This window comes from Neomonachus schauinslandi, chromosome 11, assembly GCF_002201575.2.
Source record: "Neomonachus schauinslandi chromosome 11, ASM220157v2, whole genome shotgun sequence".
Lineage (NCBI taxonomy): Eukaryota > Metazoa > Chordata > Mammalia > Carnivora > Phocidae > Neomonachus > Neomonachus schauinslandi.
In genome coordinates, this window is record NC_058413.1 from 101,879,653 (window position 1) to 101,896,091 (window position 16,439).

Genomic DNA, 16,439 nt, shown 5'->3' on the forward strand with positions numbered 1-16,439 from the left:
CTCCTTTACTTTCCTGACACTCCCTCCAAAATCTAAACATGAGGGGAGGGGGGTTTGGTGCCAGTCATACTTCTGGCACCAACTGCAATTTCTGAGCACTCCAAATTAGCAAGAAGAAAACATACAGGTAGAAGTATCAATGTATTTAGCCACGGATACAGAATCTTATCAGAAGAGGACCCACATGGAGCCTCCATCTGAGCAAAGGCAGCACAACTCAGCAGGATCTTCTTTGTCCTCAATGGTCAGTGACATTAAACACACAAGTTAGGGTCTTATCAGATTGGAGAAGCTTGTTTCTTGCATGCTTATAGCCACCATGCTACTGTCTTGTACAGACAGTTGCACTTGTTATTCAACTACTGTCTCAGTTTCGTACCTGCTCTTAGGCTCCACTGTGAGTTCCAGGGCTGGGAACCTGCAGACCCCATCTCCCCTTTGCCAGTGGGTGCCCTGTTAGGCTCTACCAATAGGGGGAGCTGGAGGGACACTAGGTTAGAGGGAGGAGCGCTCCCTTCCTGTCACTGCCATATCCCAACAGCATCACCCCCACAGCAATAACTCCACCAGGCAGCAGCAGTTATAGGATTTGGTTCCATTTCCAGCTTCTTTCCACACTGCTAGAATCAGATCCCTTGCACCATTCAGAGGTACCAGCACCATCCAGGTAGAGCCCCCTCCTCAGAGATCTGATCCCCAGACCCAGAGGACGACTAAGGTCCCTGCTCCAAGCTCCTGGGGTATTGGTACCAGCCAGGCAGAGACCCCTCCTCCGAAAGTCTGAGTCCCAATAATGTGGGATCCTCCTGGGGCTTCTGGATTCTGGTAACAACCTAGTCCCTTAGATCCCCCAGTCCTAGGATGGCACCTGCTTTATGCAGTGACTGCTCTGTGTTCCCTCCATGTTACCTTGATGCTTTTTCTATCTTCCATTGTTTACCAATTCCCTACATCCAACTCCCCCTGTAGAAATAACTAGTGTAGTTTCCACTTTACCAGCTAGACTGATGACAAAAGTATATCCTTTTGTTGATTCTAAAACTTAACACTTTAAAACATTGTGCCATTCACCACTTCACAGACTGACTTCATCTGGGAATTGGTGAAGGAGGAGAAGGGATTTACTTCCAACCATCCCAGGCCAGGGATGCTAGGCCTCAATAGCTAGTAGGGAAATAACTGATCGCATATCTGAGGAAATACTACCAGGTTGAAAATGTCGAACCACCAAAGAACTCCAGAGCCCTGCACAACCATGAAAATATATCCAGCTTTGTACATGTCTTATGGGAGCACCTTCTTTGCCATCTTGCCTCTACACATACACTTCTGTTCCCCCCACTTGCCAATCTCAGAATAAAGTAAATTGGTAAAGGCTGGAGTTATAACCACCCAGCGGGTATGTGCCTTCTGACAGAAAGGAAATGAAATGCAGCATTTCTTAAAAAGCCAATTATTTCCAACCTGTTCCATTAGAACCAAACATGCTAAATGAGCATGTAACATACTGACTTTTGTGCCCTGTGGCATCTGGGGCCATAAATGTCCTGCTTATCATTAACACTCATCTCCATAGTTCTTACAAATCAGGACCCTCCCCAGGAGAGCACACATCACCCATTCGTAATTTAGAATGGCAAGAAGACAGGCTACCTGATGTAACAGAGCTGGTCTCCCCTGCCCTGCGCACTTCTGCTCATTTGGCTGGACCTGCTGCACCCACCCACCTGACCATGGGTGAGTCAGGAAGCTTCCCCACCTATGTCTGAACAGATGGCAGACCATACCATGCAGGCAGTGCCATTCCCTGTGAAAAGGCAATCAGGCTGCCAAGGGGATTACCCAGGCCAGCAGACAGTGAGGGGAGCCTTGATGAAGCCCAGTGAAAATGATCTTTGGAGGCACCAACCTGCATTCGAATCTTGGTACTCCCTACAAGGCTTTGAATGAGTTATTTAACCTCTCTGAGCCTCAGTTTCCTTCCCTGGAAATTGGAGTTGATAATGCCTATTATACATTTAGTGTGATGATTAATAATATAATGTGTACAGAGCTGCTTATATAGTACCCAGTATCCAGCAGTTTCTCTAAGTGCTTGAGAAAAAGTAAGCTTATGATGTTTTGTGTTTTATAAATATTGACTATCTAGTGGATTTCAGATTGCTGAGAGACCACACACTTTCAGTGTATCATATCACCACTTCTGCTATAGGTATAAACAAAAGGCAGAAACATTAATTTCCTGAGTTCTTTAAAATGATCACTTGCAGGACGCCTGGATGGCTCAGTTAAGTGTCTGCCTTCAGCTCAGGTCATGATCCCAGGATCCTGGAATGGAGTCCTGCATTGGGCTCCTAGCTCAGTGGGGGAACCTGCTTCTCCCTCTCCTTCTGCCTGCTGCCCCGTGCTTGTGCCGGGGCGGGGTGGGGGGGGTGCACACACATGCATGCTGACAAAATCTTTTTTAAAATATAAAAATAAAAAAAATAAAATGGTCACTTGCTCTGCCCCCTCTGGAAGATGCATATCCTCATACTCTTCTCCCTACTGTTCTCCCTCATCCTCCCATTGTTTGCTGTAAAGCTCCTAGAGAGCAGGTGGGAATGGGTTTCCTAAGCACTTCCTGTAGTAGTACACTCTCCACTCCTGACAAGTTTTCTCTATTTCCTGCTGTCTATTGGTTGAATCCTAATGGCTCTGCCTCCTAATGATCGGTGAAGAGCAGAGGCTCTGCTTTTCCCAGATCCAGCAGGGAAAACCCAAGGCATCCAGCAGAGGTGAGTACAGTATTCTCAGCTCCCACCCTGAACTTTTACACAGGTGTGGCATTTGGGATACGCCAGGGAAGCTGCATAATTACTTAGAAAGAATGCAGTCTGATTGTTCCTTTCTCTCCAAGTGCAATCTCGCCTAATAACATCACCCAACTGAATGCCTCCTAATTCTGTCGGAATGCATTTTAATTATCACTGCTTCTTATGTTGGTGAACTGTCGCTGGAGTTTTTCATTTGTGATGGAAAACAGGGAAGCCATAAAGTATTTTGGTGACAGCTCCCTGATTAGGCAGCATTGCGGCAAACAAGTTGTCACAATAAAACTGATTAATCAAGTTGTCAAAGTAAAACAAATTAATGCCACAAAAACCTTTGCTAGAAATTACCTCTGTATCTCGGGGTATTCAACTGATGGATTCCTTCAATTAGCAGAAACTTCTATCTCATGAGCACTTCTGAGTCTGCACTTAGGATCTCAGTTGGGCCAACTGCCCTGTAGCAAAAGAGAAGGTCTCTGAGAACCCAGGGACATATTTGGAAAAGACAGTAATTGGCTTCATTTTCAAGATGCTTCATTCCTAACTACTTGGGAGACTGTTAGGACCAGACATAGAATCTAAAGCTAAAATGTTCTAATACAACATAAATACAACAGTCATTACCTACAGTCCTACCAGGGGGTCTAGATTTAATTTGTTAAGAAAGTTTGGGGGTTTTTTTGTTTTGTTTTGTTTTTTTAAGATTTATTTGAGAGAGAGAGAGAGGAGCAGAAGGAAAGAATCTCCAGCAGACTCCTGCTGAGTGCGGAGCCCAACACGGGACTCCATCCCAGGACCCTGAGATCATGACCTGAGTTGAAATCAAGAGTCGGAGGCTTAACCAACTGAGCCACCCAGATGCCCCTGTCCGTTAAGATGTTTAATCACAGTTCTCTAGTTGGAAGGCCACTGCAGTTCTTGTACACTCCTATTCCAAGTAAAGACTGCCCGTCCTGGAGATGTCAATCCAGGACCTGTCCACCACAGTTTCACTGTAACACAGATGATGATGTTTGGTCATACAGAGTCCCAGCCCCTCACAATCAGAGGTGATGGAATAGAAGTGGGCATAACCAGTGATCCTGGTATAAACTGGTGTGTTGGGCCAATCACATTCCATCTCTCATGATTTCAACCACAAAATACTGATGGAATGGGCCAGTTAGCTGTGGGAGCTGAAGGTGGGAAAGTACCATAAGGTAACACAGAGCCAAGGTGGGAAAGTACCATAAGGTAACACAGAGCCATTAAGTATCTCGGCAAGCAATAGGTTTGAGGTAGAGAAAAGATACAGAGTAGGGGAGGAAATCAGTGGATAGCACGAAGAGAAAGAGCAGTTGGGAATCAACACCAATTGCTAGAGCAGCCTCCATTCTAGAAGGATCAGGTTTTATTCTAACTTATAGTCTTAGAATAAAATCCCCTTCACTTGAGAAAGTGTCTTGCAAACACTGTAAAAAGCACAGGGAGAACTGTGAGGGGAAAAGAGAAAATGGGCGAGAAAGGGATGTATGAGAGTGAGTGGTATTCATCAGAATAGATACTACCTGGAATGCCATCAGAGTATATCACCTGCATAAATATTTGTCAACTGGTGCCAGTCTATGGGATCCCCACAGCAATGCTAGGCTTCACAAATTACCTCTGCATTGAACAGAGGCCTAAAATGGAAAACGCTGCTTCTTGGCCACCCCCAGAAGCTTCCCCTAGACACCAGTCTTTGTAACTGGAATAGGCAGATACTTGATGCAGCAAAACCAATGTCTAGCAGGAGCCTCCAGGCCTTGAAGTCATTGAGCACACCATTCCTTTCTCTGACATTAGAATACCACCCTCAGGAGACTGGCCGTACTGCCTTTGAGGGCAGAGATCCACATTCTAGAGGAGAAGAGTGATACAGGCTGTGGAGAAGAAAAGGTGTTGTGACCAGGTCCAGTCCCAAATAATACTCTAGGATTAAACGAACTTTGGTTTTTTCCCCTCAGCTTCCTAAGGAATAAAAGGTCAGAACCTATACAGAGATGGAACCCTCATTCCACTGTAAAAATATATACCACTATATTCTCCGCCCTTTCGTAAAGCACCCCCTCCACCTCCTAGCCTTAATAGCACCAGAATTTCTCTCCCAGGAAGATGACCCCCTCCCCCCCCCTCACCCCCGGCTGCTGCCACCCAGCTAAGCTGAGAGACCCACTTTTTTCACTGTGGTTTTCTGAACAGGACCTGTTGCTTTATACCACCTTATCTTAGCTCACATTGTTCCCTCTGCCTGAAATGCTCTTTCTGCCACTCTATGCCACCCTCACTCCCATCTGTCATGAGTAATTTATGTCTCTTTCTCTGGAGCCTTTTCTGACCACCTCCTTCTGTCATAAGCCCTGCAGAAGTTTCTTTCATAGACACACTGAGCATTTATAGTCATTTGTTTATCACTCCCCCCTACACTAGGAGCTTCCAGAGGGCAGAGATCCCATATTATTCATCTCCACATCCTCTAGCAGTGCCTGACACACAGTAAATGCCTAACAAATATTCACCAAATAAAAGAAAATGAATCCAAGTGGCTAATCGAGGACTCTAACCTAAGTCTTGCAAGGCAAAACCCATGGTCTTTCTGCCACAACAATCAGGCACACCCAATGACAACAGTTGAACCAACAAATGCGATGTCAGAGAAGCAGGATGGAAGCAGAAAACCACCTGTTCTATTCTGCCCTAATCCTCACCTGCCTCTGTGGAGCTACGCCAACGGCATCAAGCCCCAGGCAGCATCCTAGAAGGTGCTGAAGCTAGTGCCCACGGCCCTGGACCTTATTTAGCTCACTATAACATTTCTTATGTATCAGGGATGAAGTACAAAATCACCTAATATTCAAAAAGGGAGGAAAACTAAGATCATATGGTTCCTCTTCATTTTAAACATGAAGGACCAGAGGCACAGAGAAATGAAGGAAATTGTCCTAGGTCACCCAGCAACTTAGGAGTAGAGCTGACTCTACACCTCCATCTCCTCCCGCCTGGTCCATTATTCCTTTTTCTGTACCCTGCCTCTCACGAAGTTGGCAACAGGGGATCATACCCTAGACTTCATTAAATCCACAGGACTAGAATCAGGAACACACACCCAGATGTCACAGGAAGGAACCTCTGCTTCTTCTTCCCCAACCCTAGCCTCGGACTCAGACAAACCCAGGCTTAAATCCAATTGGTACCACCTACTAGTCTAGTGAAGTGCTACAAGTGAGCTAACGCCTCTGAGCCTCAGATTCTTCACTTACATACTGAGGGTTTGATATCCTTCTCTAAGTGTTGATGTGAAAATAGATAACATGGTCTACGCCAAAGCTCTTGGCAAGAGTTTAACATGCATTAGGTGCTTAATAAATAAACATCTTAAATTGGTTCTACATCCTAAGATTCACTTTGAAAGGTGGTTTCTTTGAAAAGTTTACAGTCCTCCTTCAAAGCATTCTGCCAATAGACACACTTGATCTGCAGCCTTTTGTTCTAGAGTCTTCCATGTTTTTGCCCAAGTCAAAGATGCTACTTCTTTAACGTGACAGACATTTCACTTTCCTAAGTTCTTTTATAAACTCACTAGCATCACAAAATAATTTTCTCAGTTGAGGGAGTAAAAATCTATTTCATAGAGAATGGAAGAAAAGCATTTCATTATCTTCATAGCTTTTTTAGTACTTTCATTTTCTGTTCTAAATCCGTGTTCTGATACTTATAAATTGGTCATGTGCTTTTGCTACTACCCGGTTACTTTTTTTTATTAATTAAGTTTATCTTTTCAAAGAATTACAGGCACATAGTTTGAGGAAATAGTTCTATAAGGCTTATTATTAAAAAACAGCATGTCCCTCCACCACAATCCCCATTTCATTTCCCACTCCCTGGAGGCAATCACTTTCAACTCTTACCTGACTTTCTTTTGAATTTATTGCTATGTCACTAAATAACCTGCTTGGAATTCTACCTTATTGACTTTTAGACTCTACTGGCTCATCTGAAAGATGAAGATTTAACTCCTCAACCTCCTCCAGATTCCACTGCATAGGTGCACACTTTCCCACCTCCCTCACGTTCTCCTCCTGCAGTCAGAAGTACATTTGGTTGGGTCGACATTTAGTTTCTACATTCCTGTTAGGATACAAATGCTTTTCACAGCCAAGTCATTTGTATACCATTATTGCTCTTCCATTCCTGCACAACACTGCTTGCTCTGTACTTAATAATGGTCACGTTGGTTCTCAATGTACTTATCACTAGTTCACCCCCAAAGTCTCCCCCAGTTGTGTAAATCCCCTGAATACATTCAGCCACATTATGTGTTCTGTCATTTTCTTTTGTCCAAAGACGAAATCACTCTGGAGTCTTCCGGCCTGATACACAACTGTCATCTTGGGCCCTCCCTTTCACCCATATGCCGAGTATTTCCTTCACCTTCGTCTTGGGTTGGAGTCCATTTCTTAGATGCGAAGTCTTTGTTTTTCTTGGATTACTTCCTCGTCTTGGTAAGCGCACCCTTTAGTGGCTTCATAGTAAAAGAAAGGATGTACACAGGAAACAAACTTTTTGAGGTCTTGAATATCTAAAAATATCTTTAATTTTAATCAAGTATAGAATTCTTGGTTGGAAACTATTTTACCCTCAAATTTTGAAAGCATTGCCCCATTTTCTTTTAGCTCTCAGTGTGGTTGTCCTTGATGTTCTGAAATTTTACAATAACGGATCTTGCTCTATTTCATCCACCATGCCGATTCTGAAAATACATTCATTTTGAGGAATTGTTACTGAATTTTGTGATTATTTTTTCCCATCTGATTTATTCCTTCTAGAGTTCCCATTATTCAGATGTTAGACTCCCAGAAGTCTTTTGCTTTACTTTGCTTTCCTAGCTTCCTGCTCTACCACAGAGAGATTTATCCAACTTTTTCTTCACTCATTCCTTCTCTCAAATTTTTGCTGAATATCTACTATGTACAAAGCAATGTTCAAGGCACAGGAAAAAAAAGAGAAAAGGCCATAGAAAAAAAACAATCCCTGTCACCATTGATCATACAGTTTTTAGACCCTACTATTGAACCTTTGTCTCTGCTACCACATTTTCAATTTCCAAGAGCTGATTGTGATCTAACTATTCCTTCTTCATAGCATCCTATCTTACCTCTGAGCATTTGATAGACTTGACATTTTTTCCTTCTTCCACAGTACCCATTTCCTCAAAGTTGCTTTTGTTGGTTTTGGTTTATGTCTTTCATATTACACGTTTTCCCCAAATATCCGTGTCTGCTCATATTTCAGAGTGGCATGCTAACAGATCAAAAGCTCTGTGTATGGCTGGGGCCTGTCAACCTTGGTTTTCACAACTGATAAACAAAAGAGGTCTGCACTATCCTTACAGAACCCTTGGTGTTAGTCTCTTTAGGTCTTTCCTTTGGACTGGTCAGATTTCCCAGAAATATCTTAAGACAACAACATTCAGTATATTACTTTTACTTTATCTCCCTATGTGCAGTAATCTTCCCTTCAACTGCCCTGTGTTGTTGGTATAGAGACTCTGTTTGACTTAGCATGGTTAGAGATGGACATTCTTCCAGCTGCACAGATAATAATGTTATCTATGGCTATGTAACAAATTACCTCAAAATTTAGTAATTTAAATATCTCAGTCTGAGTCAGGAATCTGGACACAACTCAGATCATGCCTCTGCCTCAAGGTCTCTTACAAGGCTGCAACAAGATGTCAGTTGGGGCTGCAGCCTTATCTGAAGGCTCAACTAGAAAAAGATACTGGCAGTGCCCTGGATTTGATCTTTGCTCAGAAGATATTTCTTAATTTTATAACTGTTTGCCATCCAGAGGCAGAATTTTCGAATTTATCAAAGTCATGGCTTTTTTCCATTTATTAGTACTTCCCTCAATTTATCTGTCCTCTTGTTTGCATTTTACTATAAACAACAAGAAGAAAGCAGGCAGCACCTTCAACACTTTGCTTGGTCACTCAGTTCATTAGACTCATCTTCCACTTCCCTATCACTGCAGGCAAGAAGGTTAAGTTTCTGCCATGACATCAAATATCTTCCTCTAGTTCCCATAATGGTATTCCTCCACTTCCCTTTGAGACCTCACTCACCAGCAACATCAAAGTTCAGTTTTCTACTGTCTGATCAACTTAACTTAGGATTTTTCTAATACATCAAAAAATCTGGGGCACCTGGGTGGCTCAGACGGTTAAGCATCTGCCTTCGGCTCAGGTCATGATCCCAGGGTCCTGGGATCGAGTCCCGCATCGGGCTCCCTGCTAGGCGGGGAGCCTGCTTCTCTCCCTCTGCCTCTGCCTCTCTCTCTTTCATGAATAAATAAATAAATAAAATTAAAAAAAAAAAAATCTTCCCAGGCTTCATCTGCTGGCCAGTTAGGTAGCCACTCCATGTTTTTAGGTATTTTATGGCATCACCCCATTGATGGTACCAAAATCTATATTAGGTATCTGTTGCTGAATAACAAATTATCCCAAACTTAGAAGCTTGAAACTTTTATTATCTCATCTTCCCTATGGATCTAGAATCCAGATATGGCTTAGCTGGGTGCCTCTGCCTCCGGGTCTTTCAAAGGCTGCAATCAAGGAGCCAGGTGAGGCTGCAGCCTCGACTGAAAACATAACTGGGTGAGGATCCACCTCCAAGCTCTCACACATGCTCTTGGCAGGATTCAGCTCCTCATGGACTGTAGTTCTTTGCTTGCTGTTGGTTAGGGGCTTCCCTTGATTCTCTGCCACATCTCTGCCTCTCCATAGAGCAGCTCACAACATAGCAGTTGGCTTTCCCCAAAGCAAATAAGAGAGGGAAGCCCAAGGCAGAAGCACAGTCTTTTTTATAACCTAGTCTAAGAAGGGACATGCCATCACTTTTCCCATATTCTATTGGGAAGTTGTGAGACACTAAGTCCAGCCCATGAGGGGGTGGGGGGGGAGGGGGGCGGGCGGGGAATTACACAAGAGCAGCATGAAGACCAAAATATAGGAATCATTGGCAGTCATTTTGGAGCTGTCTACCACAGCACTATACCATAGTAGAATAATCACAAATAAAAGACAACAAGAGCCCAAACAGTGAGAAGTCACAGAATAACAAATACACAAGATTGTAAAGGCCTGCTCTTCAAGGTAGTTATTGCCAGTTTCACATTCTGGGCTTTGCAGTATTGACACATTGGGCTGTTTTGTTTGTTGGTCATGCAAGGTTTCCAAGATCTCTAAAATCTAATTATGGATGTTGTACAACCATTTTTCAGGATATTAAATTTGAGTAATATATAACTGGGGGAAATATTGTAGTTTGGAGGAGAAAAATACATGCCAAGAAATGTAATCATGACATCCATGAAATCCAGGACCTAGAAAGAACCTCAATGTTCTAAGGTGGCACTGACAGCTCCTGCTGTGACTTGTCCAGCTTTCCTGCTGGTCTCTACTTCATCCTGACTTCTGTTCATGAGATTTATCACTGACTAGCATCTAAGCCATTCATCCATTCACTGGTCAGCCACAAACTACTAACTGAGCACATGCTGTGTGCTAGGCCCTGCACCAAACACCCCAGAGAATTAGTCATAATCCCGGCCCTTCACAGCACAGTCTGATGGGGGAAGTAAACAAGTAAACACATACAGAACCTTCGAGGGGAATGGATGGGGTTAGGGACAGCATTCCAGGTGGTGGGCATGGCAAGGGTATAGCAGGGCCAAAAATTGTTGAAAAGTTCCACCCAGATTAGATCAATGGAAAGAGGAAACTTCTGGCTGTTTGTCTTAATCTCATGAAGACTTTTGTCTACCTGGGAGCATACATGGAAAGTTTAATGGTCAGGGAGGACTTTCTGGTTCAGTGCTGTCAAAAATTGCCATGGAATCCGTTTTTTCATTCATTCTCTTTCTGTTTCAGCCATGTTAATCTCTCACTTTCCCCACTAAGCTTTGCTCCACTTTCATTTTTGGATCCTTGAATATGCCATTCCCTTTACCTATGACACTCCCTATTGCATCTGCCTTCATGTTGCTAGCTCCCACTCCTTCAGTTCAGCTTGGAGGTTACTTGCTCTGGGAACCCTTCCAGAACCACTACCACCCACAAACCAGAGTGGTCCTCATCAGCCTCAGAGCTGTCCCTGTTCTAAAACTCCTCCTTTTTCCATGTTTGTCTTTCTAGATTGCCAATTTTAGTTCCTTGAACACAAGGGTGTTGTTGTCATCTTCATCATCAAATTCCCAGAACCTAGCAGAGTATATGGCATATGGGAGGACACAGGTGAATGGATGAATGAATAAATAGCATTCTCTGTCCCTGGAAATGGCTACATGGCCATTTGATGGGAGTGCTCTAGAGAAAATTGTGGATGAGGCAACAGGGGTTGATGCTTCAAGGTGGACTACATGAAGTTTTAGCTCTGTTCCAACTCTATAGCTTTAGAATATAGCAAAGAATAAAGCAATAGTAGCTCCATCCTTCTCATAGAAGGAAAATATTCTGCTCTTTCAATCGCCTAACGAAGTTCAATAATTTAGTATTTCGGTATTAAATCAACCCACAAACAAGACTAAATACAAAGGAAATTATTTTTTTTTAAGATAAAATGAAAGGTCAAATGTGGCTATTGGTTTATTTCTTCACTGATGCCCTGAGAAGGTAAATACAGCTCCTGACTGAGAGAACCACTAAGAACCCTTGTTCAGAGTTGAACAAATTCTGACTCTTTTAAGTCCCTGGGCTCCCCACCTGGGGCCTCACTAGTTGGGGTAGGGGGGTGGGTTGTTCTTGACAGTATCTGGCTCATGACTGACCTTGAGAATACAATGAAAGTTGTGAAACTGACCCCCAAAGATGCACATGCACATGTATTTAAAAACCTGCTTACTATTTCAGAGTCTCCCTCATCCCCCTGAAGCTCATGCACAGACTTCAAGCTGAGAAGCCCTGACCTAGCATGAAGTAGTTACCAAGATTCACAGACAGCTATGTGAGCTGTGTGCTCTTGAGAACTTAGGTCACTTTAAAAAAGCATGATTTCTCTTTCCTTCTCAGATCCTTAGGATGACAGCAACAAAAGCAGACGTGACAGCAACCAGCTGCACCAAGCCACTAACAGATACTGAACAATATGGAAAGAGCATATTGCAAACTTCTTGAGGTCTGGGTCTGTGTCTGCTCTATTCATTGCAGCATCCCAAGTGAAAACAGAACAAAAGGGAAAGACTGGTGGAGATTTAAGAGAATGGAGAAGAGACATTGATGACGAGAAAGACATTACAAAGAGAACCAGGAAAAAGTAACAATATGTAGAGAGACAAAGACACAGGAAAGTCATGGGGAACTGGGACCCAGGGCATTAAGTTTCATCACCTCAGGCATGGCATTCCTCACAATTAGCTGCAGAACTGCCATGAAAAGACACTAAGCTGGCAACTGTAAAACTGTTTAACTTGTTAGGACTTAAATCAATAAGAACCAGTGTAACATTTGTGCTTCGTGTTCCTCTTATTTACACAAAAGACAAACTTAAGAAAAACTCTATTTCTCCAGCTTTAAACATTTCCTCCAGGGAGTTGAGATCCTTCAAAGTCAACAACGAAATGGTGAGGGGGAAAAAATTAAGCACATTAGCAAGGCTATATTTAGATCCAGCTCAAAGACCCTCTTTGCTTTCTCCTCATCTCCAGCTGGCTCCAATCTCAGTAAAACTCAATTCAATTGCCACCGATTCACAGCTTCTTGTTGGGGCTTCTGGCCTGTCTTCCTGGAGGAGCCAGGAAGGGTGGCTGGAAAGAGGAGGACAGCAGCTCTGGGGGCAAAGGTCTCCTCCAACCCCACCCCTCCAGAGCAGACATCCCTCAGGCAAACCCATGTTGACTAACACTGGGGTGTCCTACCCTGCCTTTAAGGCTCACCTTGGGTGTCCCGAAGCCTTCTCTAAACCTTTGCAGGCCAAGGAGGTGGGAAACGCACACCCAAAGGCTGGTTTTGGGTCCCTTTCTGGTGTTCAAGATGTTGAAGCACAGATGTGGTGGGTCCTCCAGTGGGAAATTCCAGATTTCTCTGGGTCTTCTGGTAGGAGTCATGATTAACTGCGCTGACAACACAGGAGCCAAAAATCTGTGTATCATATCTGTGAAGGGGTTCAAGGGACAACTGAACAGACTTCTGCCGCTGGTGTGGGTGACATCGTGAAGGCCACAGTAAAGAAAGGCAAACCAGAGCTCAAAAAGAAGGTACATCCAGCAGTGGTAATTCAACAACGGAAATCATACTGGAAAAAGATGGTGTTTCTTTATTTTGAAGATAACAGGGGTCATAGTAAACAATAAAGGTGAAATGAAAGACTCTGCTATCACAGGACCAGTAGCAAAGGAGTGTGCAGACTTGTAGCCCAGGACTATATCCAACGCTTGACAGCATTGCCTGATTCTTTGGTGCATTTGTTTAAAAAAAAAAAAAAAAATAGAAATTATTTGCTAAAAAAAAAAAAAAAAAGAGCACAGGGCTGACTTTTGAATCCCAGCTCTGCCTCTTACTACCTATGTGGCTTAGCCAGTTATTTAGCCTAAGTTCCAGCTTTGTTATCTGTAAAATGGGCAGAATAAAATCTGCCACATAGGGTTGTTGCAGCACATGTGACTGTTGGAGGAATGCACTGAGCATAATACCTATTGCACAGTAGAAATTCAGCAAAGGTGAGCTGATATGATTAAACCCGCCACTCCCACAAAATGTTGAGCTATGCCTACATCTGAGCACATAACCACACTGGATTGAAATGATCAAGGCAGGCCTGTTTCACAACTACCAAGGGGAAAAAAAAAAGAAAAGGCTACTCTCCATCTCCAGCACCTGTCACACTACGGGTGCTCAGAAATGCTTTGGCAAATGAAAGAAGTTAGAAGCTATGACAGAAAAACTTTTTCTCCTTGACTTCCACATGCTCGAAATCCTTCTGGCCACCAAATGCCATGGGGTTCCCCAGGCAATTCTCCAACACCAGCTGGCTGTCCTACAATTTAACTCAGTTCTGCTGCTACCTACCTGGAGGGCCCGTGGGATTCCACGGGTTAAGGGCTCCGACCCACGAGACTGCCCCCATCCCACTTGAGATGCCAACTGTTGTCAGCTGTGCTTCTGACCCGATGGCTACAGGTCAGAGGTTCCCAGCACCGCCCCCGCCTCAGATTCAATTAATCTGAAGTGGCTCACAGAACTCAGGCAAACAGTTGACTTACTAGATGGCTGATGCGTTTCCAGTTTACTATAATTATTGGAGGATATACAGTGGCCCCCCCTCATCGGCGGGGACACATTCCAGGACCTCAAGGGGATGCCTGCAGATAGAACTGAACCAATACAGACTTTTGTCCCCCACACGTATGTACCTGCGATAAAGTTTAATTTATAAATTAGGCACAGGAAATTAACAATGACTAGTAATAAAATACAATCAAACTATGCTATAATAAAGGTTATGTGCATATGGTTTCTCTCTCTCAGAATAGCTGTGGTCCAGTACTCACCGTTCCTCTCCTGAGGGGAGGTAAAGCGCCTACGTGACAGGATGACGCCAAGTGAAGGACGCAGGCACGCTGAGGTACGGCAAGGCCACTACTGAGCTTCTGATTATTCGTCAGGAGGATGACCGGCTGCGGGACCTCCGTAAACCCCAAGTAACTAAAGCTGTGGAAAGCGAAACTGCCGGTAAGGGTGGCCAGAGGGGGCAACCACTGAAACTTAGAAACAGCCAAATGGAAGAGACCTCAGTCCTCCTAGCGCCTCGGCATTTGCCACCCAGACGCGCTCCTCGGCTTTTATAAAGGCGCCATTTTATGACAAGATTGATTACATCATTGGCCAATGGCGACTGAGCACACCTCTAGCCCCTCCCACTTCCCCGCCCCCTCCCCTGAGGTTGGGGAAGGGTGTGGCAGAAAGTTCCAACCCACTAATCACTTGGTTGGTTCCCCTGGTAACCCATTTCCACCTGTAGTTACCTAGAGGCTTTCCAAAAATCACCTCATTAACATAAAGTCGGTGTGGTTGAAAGGGGCTTGTTGTGAATAACAATATTCCTTTCGCCTCCATTCCTCTTATCACTTAGGAAATTCTAAGGGTTTTAGGAGCTCTGGGCCAGAAACAGGATGAAGACCAAATATAATAAATCACAATATTACAGGAGCATACTACACATTGAGCCGGCTCACATTTTCCCTATCAATTTAGACTCAGGACAGACCCGAAGAACCTACTCTGGCTTCTGGAAATTTCTCTGTAACATGATATTCTTTGTGGTTGATCCTCTCCCTTCTTTGCCTATTCAATCTGCTTGCTGTTTGAAACTAAATCCGTCACTTAGGGGAAGTGAGTGATCCCCTGCCCCAGCTTAGGGTCCATGAACTTGGTAAAACCTTCAGCAGCCAGTGGAGGCAGAATTAACATTCGCAAGGGCAACCACTCTTAGCCAGCCAGCGGTCTGGGGTCCTCAGCTGCATGGACGATAACACGCCCTGTGTTGTCTTCAAGGCAGAAATGGCCCAAAGAACTACTCAACCGCTCCTGGAAATGGCCAAATGGCAGGTCAAATTACCCATAACTTTGACGAGGAGGATGGCTGGATGATTCCAGCGCCTCTCTCAGGAGAAATGAAATTCAGAATTCAAGCGTCAAGAAAAGGAATCATAAAAAAAATCCCCTATGCAGAATTAACATCCTGCAGTAAAATGGGGAAGGACTGAGGATGCAAAAGTATCCTCGTATTAGCAGAGTGCATTTGTCAGGAAACAACCTCCTCCAGCTGGACCAGACTGTTTGCCTTTCAGATGATTCCTGCCAGGGCCAAACAATCCAGACATTTGCAATTATAGCATATCAATTTGTTTTTAAATTATAAGGCTGCCGGGAAAGGTTGACTACTTGCCGGAAATATGCTGCGCGGTGCTCTGGGGCAGCTGCTATGGAATGTGGTGAGACCACCAATCTGTCCAGACACAGAGAATTTATGCACCTGTGTGTGCAGCCCACGTGGAGCCACAGGGCTGGGCAAGCTCTGAGCTGGCCTTTCTCCCTCCAAAATAGCATTGGGTCCATGTAAAAATGAGTAAACCTCATTGAAAATGGAGTCAGTCAGGAAGCCCTGAAGGGGGAGCCCTCACACACACCACTCATTGCGGCCTGCAGAACCAGCAGGAAGAAAGACGTTCACTCCCTACCCCAGCAATGATGCACAAACCACCACGCCCTCAAACTCCTGTTCTTGTCTAATGAACTTTTGTTCAACCCTCCTCAATTTTCTCCTAAAACCTAAAAAAGCTGACCTTCCTTTTGTCTCTTCAGACTTGGCTATGATTCTTCCATAGTTTGCTTGTCCCGAATTGCAATTCCATCGCCATTCCTAAATTTATTTTGCTAATAAAATAGCAGGCTGTTTTGCTTTTTAGGTTGACATCTGCAGATGTCTAACATGGCCTCATTCAAGCACAGGTACAAGTCCCTAGAGGTGTCCTCCTCAAAGAACCTGACATTTCCCCAAGTGTCCTTTCAGTGGCTGGGAGAGGTGCTTTTCTTCACCTGTTGTGTATGTT

The 16,439-nt window shown here is 44.1% G+C and overlaps 2 pseudogenes; one reads left to right on the plus strand and one right to left on the minus strand.

Moving 5' to 3' along the window:
* LOC110586408 overlaps window positions 1-10,874 on the minus strand; it is a 32,563-nt pseudogene extending 21,689 nt beyond the window's left edge.
* A 1,987-nt stretch (window positions 10,875-12,861) lies between these two features.
* On the plus strand, window positions 12,862-13,266 carry LOC110586407 (annotated as a pseudogene).
* The last annotated feature ends 3,173 nt before the right edge of the window (window positions 13,267-16,439 follow it).